Consider the following 6,472-nt stretch of genomic DNA (forward strand, 5'->3'; position numbering starts at 1 on the left):
ACGTGGCCTAATGTAGGAGTCAAGGCTATTTCGTGTATTCTAGGTTTTTTGCTTGCTTCCATCTGCATTGGTGCTTTACATGAACAGTTCCTATGGGCTTTTCTTTGTGTGAGTAAAGCTGTCTATAGCAGGAAGAGAAAGCATCACAAACTTACAAAAATCGTCATTTTTATAGACATTTTCAACCACAGCAACGAGTATTTAGATAACCAGTAGAATATTATCTGCTAAGATAGTTGGTATTATGGGAAAGGTCACAAATCTAAAGGGCACACACTAACTAGCATTAAGAACGTTTATACATTTATGCATAGACAGTAGTGAATTGATTAGTTAGGTCTTAAGTCTGCGAAAAATTGTTGGACAATGTAAAAGAATAAGTGGGGCTAGGAAATAACAGAGCGGCAAAGAAAAAACAAACAAGCAGCATTTTTCCTGTATGGACACAACGTTGCTCATGTGACAAAAAGAATAGGGTCACGATTGGTGTCGAGGTAGTCCTGTCAGACCCTCAGAACATTGGACATATTTACACGATGACGAACGAACCCTAGCGGGACATCGAATAAATAAAGATGATAATAAGCGGTAAAACATGAAAAAGAAAGCAAAGTGGTGCGTCGGGGTCGTCTGTCGAATGTCCTTATCACGCGGCCGTAGTTATATTGGGCAAACGGGGCGTTGCACGATCCAAAGAAAAGGGGAACAGAAAAATTACCGAGATAAAGCGAAAACTTCTAACCTAGTGCTGCATTGCATTGACTAGGATGTAGCCCCAGTTAAAAGATGGATTTGTCCTGACCCTCTGCTCGGTTAACTTCCGATGTGACTAGCATCCCGGACACTGTGTTTGACAACTATATCATATTCTCTCTCTTTATATATATATATATAGACGCTAACCAGCGGGTCATTGTCGCCGTTGACCACCTCACACGGCTTGCTGAACCATCTGCGCTGCCAACCGTCACCAACGAGAGACGTTGCTTACTTTATTCTGCATGACGTCATTCTGCGACATGGTCCACCACGTGAATTACTAAGCGGCCGTGGCCCAGCTTTTCTCTAGCGTCATCGAAGCCCTCTTGAAGGAGAATCAAATTGCACAACGCACCGCCTGAGCCTACCATCCTCAAGCTAACGGCATGATATTGGCCGGTAGGAATTGAGAGGTCTTGCAGGGCGCCATGGCTTTAAATTAGCTATCACCAGACACCATCTTCACCTGGAGCACTGCGGCGCTTGGAGAGGCTCAGCGCGTGTCACAGCTCCTCAAGAGTGAAATCTGCTTCATCCATCTGGCAGGTTGAACCGTAGGAAGCGGTTATGGTGCTGTGACTTGTCAAAGAAGGAAGGTCGCAATTTCTGGTGTCACTGGATGCAGGAGAGACGAAAATGTCTGCAAATTCCTCCGCTATAACTTCTAGTCGTCGCTGTGCCCAATGCAGCCGTAGGATTCTTGCAGATTTCAGGATCGCGGAGAGCCTTCAATATGCGCATTACACTTCCAAAACCACTTCCAATATGCAACGAACTACACAAAGCTTCCCAGCTCTTGCGACGAAGCTGTTTTGTATGCTGGCGTATGGCTGCATCAATGCGATTATGCATAGTCCAGTCGACGCGTCGTTTGGAGCGCTGAGCACGCCAATAAGCGCGGCGTCGACATGCGCGGAGCCGCAAAATCTTTAGATCGGGGTTTGGTATGCCGATATTCCGTTGTCGTTGTACTCTAACTTTTCGTAAGCACTCACTCATCGGTTTGAACAGGCTGTCTTGAGATGGTGCCTCTGAGATCAGCTAACGGAACTTGTCCCAGTTAGTCACTGTATACGCGACAGCCTGGCGACCCGCAGTATGTGTTGGTGTTAACCAAATCGGTAGGTATCTGAGCTCCACGGGTCGGGTTCACATAACCACACATCTCTCGTTGATATCGCAAGTTCTATAGTGGAATGCTCATTTCCTCTACCTATAAATGTTGGTGAACCGTCAATTATTATTTGTAGGTCGTTCTTGATAATCTCGTTAATCTCTTCACCACGATTGTCTTGGAAACGGCTGCGCCATCGAGGATCATCATCATCAGCCTGGTTACGCCCACTGCAGGGCAAAGGCCTCTCCCATACTTCTCCAACTAACCTGGTCATGTACTAATTGTGGCCATGTTATCCCTGCAAATTTCTTAATCTCATCCGCCCACATAACTTTCTGCCGCCATCTGCTACGCTTCCCTTCCCTTGGAATTCATTCCGTAACTCTTAATCACCATCGGTTATCTTCCCTCCTTACTACGGGTCCTGCCCATGCCCATTTCTTTTTCTTGATTTCAACTAAGATATCATTAACTCGCGTTTGTTCCCTCACCCAATCAGCTCTTTTTTATCCCTTAACGTTACACCTATCATTCTTTTTTCCATAGCTCGTTGTGTCGTCCTCAATTTAAGTAGAATGCTTTTCGTAAGAGTCCAGGTTTCTGCCCCCTACGTGAGTAAGGTAAGACACAGCTGTTATAAACTTTTCTCTTAAAGGATAATGTCAACCTGCTGTTCATGCTCTGAGAATGCCTGCCAAATGCACCCCACCCCATTCTAATTCTTCTGATTATTTCAGTCTCATGATCCGGATCCGTAGTCGCTACCTGTCCTAAGTAGATGTATTCCCTTACCACTTCCAGTGCCTCACTACCTATAGTAAACTGCTGTTCTCTTCCGAGACTGTTAAAGATTACTTTAGTTTTCTGCAAATAAAGTTTTAGACCCACCCTTTGGCTTTGTCTCTCAAGGTCAGTGAGCATGCATTGCAGCTGGTCCCCTGAGTTACCAAGCAAGGCAATATTATCAGCGAGTCGCAAGTTACTATGGTATTCTCCATTAACTCTTATCCCCAATTCTTCCAATCCAGGTCTCAGAATACCTCCTGTAAACACGCTGTGAATAGCATTGGAGAGATCGTACCTCCCTGCCTGACGCCTTCCTTTATTGGGATTTTGTTCCTTTCCTTATGGAGGACAACGGTGGCTTTGGAGCCGCTATAGATATCTTTCAGTATTTTTACATACGGCTCGTCTACACCCTGGTTCCGCAATGCCTCCATGACTGCTGAGGTTTCGACTGAATCAAATGCTTTCTCGTAATCAATGAAAGCTATATATAAAGGTTGGCTGTATTCCGCACATTTTTCTATCACCTGATTCATAGTGTGAATATGGTCTTATGTTGAGTAGCCTTTACGGAATCCTGTCTGGTCCTTTGGATGACGGAAATCTAAGGTGTTCCTGATTCTATTTGCAATTACTTTAGTAAATACTTTGTAGGCAATGGAGTGTAAGCTGATCGGTCTATAATTTTTGAAGTCTTTGGCGTCCCCTTTCTTATGGATTAGCATTATGTTAGAGTTTTTCAAAGATTCCGGTACGATCGAAGTTATGAGGCATTGCGTATACAGGGTGCCCAGTTTCTCTAGAACAATGTGCCCACCATCCTTCAACAAATCTGCTGTTACCTGATCCTCCCCAGCTGCGCTGCCTCTTTGCATAGCTCCCAAGGCTTTCTTTACTTTTTCCGGCGTTAGCTGTGGGATTTCGAATTCCTCTAGACTATTCTCTCTTCCGTTACCGTCGTGGGTATCACTGGTACTGTACCTCTTATTAAGTTTCACAACAAGACCTGCCACCCTCTCGTTAATGATATAGAATTCCTGTATGTTACCGGCTATATTCTTATGAATCAGGAATCCGACTCCTTGTTCTCGTCTCTCCGTTACGCCCTGGTAGCGCAAGGCGTGCCCGCTTTTTAGCACTTTATATGCTTCTTTTGGCCTCCTAACTTCAGTGAGCCCAATTATAGCCCATTTACTGCCCTACAATTCCTCCAATGGCACTGCTAGACTCGCCTCACTAGGTAGCTTTCTAGCGTTAAACGTGGCCAGGTTCATATTCCAATGGCGGCCTGTCTGGAGCCATTCTTAGCACCCTCTGCTGCGTCGCAGGTCTGACCGCCGCCGTGATCAGTTGCTTCGCAGCTGCTGGGGACTGAGGGCCGGGGTTCGATTGTTGTGTTCATATAGGAGGTTGTGGCGAAGTACTGCACCAAGGTGGCCAATACTGCTCTGGTGAGGGAATGCGTTACCGGTTCTGGTCACCGGCATCAGGCCACACTACAGGCCTGTTTATGCAATTTTATCGATACGCAGATTTTTTTTCTTTTTTTAAAATCCGGTAGAAAATTGCGCGGCACCGCGATTCGAACCACGGACCTCTTGCACGCGAGGCGGGTGTTCTACCTCTACGCCACCGCTGCACCTGGAGGATGGTGGGCATTAAAATCTCCGCATAATAAAAACGATGCACCACAACGAGACTCTAAGCACTCAATTACTGAGGTGTCGGAAGAACTAGTAGGCCTGTTCTATAAGCTTGCCACCGTCGTAGGCATACCTCTGAGGCTTACAGTAACAGCTGCACACTCAAACTCATCGTCACAGATGCCATCTGTGTCAAGAACCGCGAAATATAAATCCGCGCCCACGTACACTGATGCTCTTGAAGCATTGCATGTATGCGCTGCGTCCACAGACTGGAAAGAGCCACAAGCAGGTTCCGGGCATCGAGTGTTACTGTGGACACCCACGAAGCCTGGGAATCAAAACTCGTCTTTCCTTACGTTAATTTCATGAAGCGCTATAACGTCTGGTGAAGTCTTCATAGCGATGAGTCGAAGAACTAGATCAGCGTGCCACGGTCGCATTAACCTTACATTCCTTTGCAGCACAAAGGGGCGAGGCTGCAGAACACTGTTAAAATGGTTTCCGGTAAAACGTCTAGTGAAGGCCGTCGAGGAATGGAACGAAGGCCTCCAAAAGCTGCTCTGCTGCTGATGCTGGTGGTTTCTGACGACCGGCGATTAGAGATCTGATGATGTTGACAAGCATCTTCAGAAGATTGACAAGTTGCACATCGCCCTTGCTTCAGACCGTTTTAGGTACTGTGTTTTCAGTGCTTTCTACTGGGGTCGATGTCCTTGTAGATACTTGTTCCGATGATTTCGATGGCAGCGCTGGCCAGGATGTGTCCGAGAAGCAGAAGGTCCGCCCCCTACACTCTGATGCGTTGCGCCTGCCATTCTTTGAAAGCTCTGCTTTTCCAGTCGCTGGGGCAGCACTACGGCGACGGGTGCTTTCATCTCAAGCTGTATTCTTTTTGGCTTTCTCTTTTTGTGCTTTTAGTTCATTCTTCAATGAGGCGCATCCTTTATCCGTTGCCAAATGTTCACCATTAGAGTTAGGGCACCGATATGCATGAATTTCACAGGAATCTACATGGTCATTCCCACCGCATTTGGCACAGACAAGATCTCTAGTGCAAAAGCCCTGAACATGACCGATTTTAAAACACCTATGACAATGCAAAGGCCGTGGTACGAAATGTCGAACAGGATAGCGCACAAGTCCAGCCTTTATATGACTAGGCAGCTTTCCAGAGGCAAAAAGTATCTTCATACACTTTGATGAGCCCAGCCTTCGAACGCTAATTATTTTGCTTGGTGGCGTGCAAACGATCATGCTCTTATAAACGTCGTCTTTGAGATCAAAGTCGACATCAGATACGACACGAGCTGCTATATTTGTACCCTGTGGTATGTAGGGCCGCGTGTTGACCCCACAGATTTCAAACAAACCAAGTAGTTTGCACCATCTTATCAACACTTGTGTCAATGGCAATGACTTTTTTCCAGGGGTTCATGCGAACATCTTCGATGAGTCCAGGGGCAAGTATGAAGAAAAATTATTATTATGAGGTAGCATTCAGTCTTACCATCGGGTCGACGGGCATGAAAGCTGCTGTCGTAGTCTTGATGATGCTGTATATGATAGTCACTTCACTTGAGGACAGTGCCGGAGACGCCAATCGTGGACGGCGGTGCTTGATAGGTATGAAAGGATCTGAATACACCAATCTTGAATCAGAAAGCTCAGAATAAGCAGCATCGGATGCAACTGTCAAACTGAGCCGCTTCCCAGCCGCTGGTGGTCTATGCTGACCACTAGACGAGTCCAAGACCATATCTTCCATGGCAAGCTCCGCGTGGAGGATCTCCCAGCTGAGTAGGAGTCTTCAGGGTTTGGCACAAATGTCATTGCCTGTTACTGATGCAGGAAAAGCATATAAATAGAGAAAAACTGTAATACCAGAAGATGATGATGACAACGTTTAATTTAAAGGAAAAGAGAAGGGGAGTTACGAGAAGGGAGGTCGGATTCTTATTCTGGAATCCCGTTGGCTAAGGCCGCCGCCCTAGCTTTTCCCACGGTGGCTCGCTGGTCTTCGAGAGTGAAAAACCAGCAACCGAGCACAAAAACTTCGTCACCGTTCGTTTACCACGCAACACCAGTGTCCTCAGAAATCACGACATGACGCACGCCTCTGCATCTCCTGCCCATTATTTCCCCAGAACACTGGTTTGGCTATGGA

The sequence above is a fragment of the Dermacentor variabilis genome, chromosome 3 (assembly GCF_050947875.1).
Source record: "Dermacentor variabilis isolate Ectoservices chromosome 3, ASM5094787v1, whole genome shotgun sequence".
NCBI classification, from domain to species: domain Eukaryota; kingdom Metazoa; phylum Arthropoda; class Arachnida; order Ixodida; family Ixodidae; genus Dermacentor; species Dermacentor variabilis.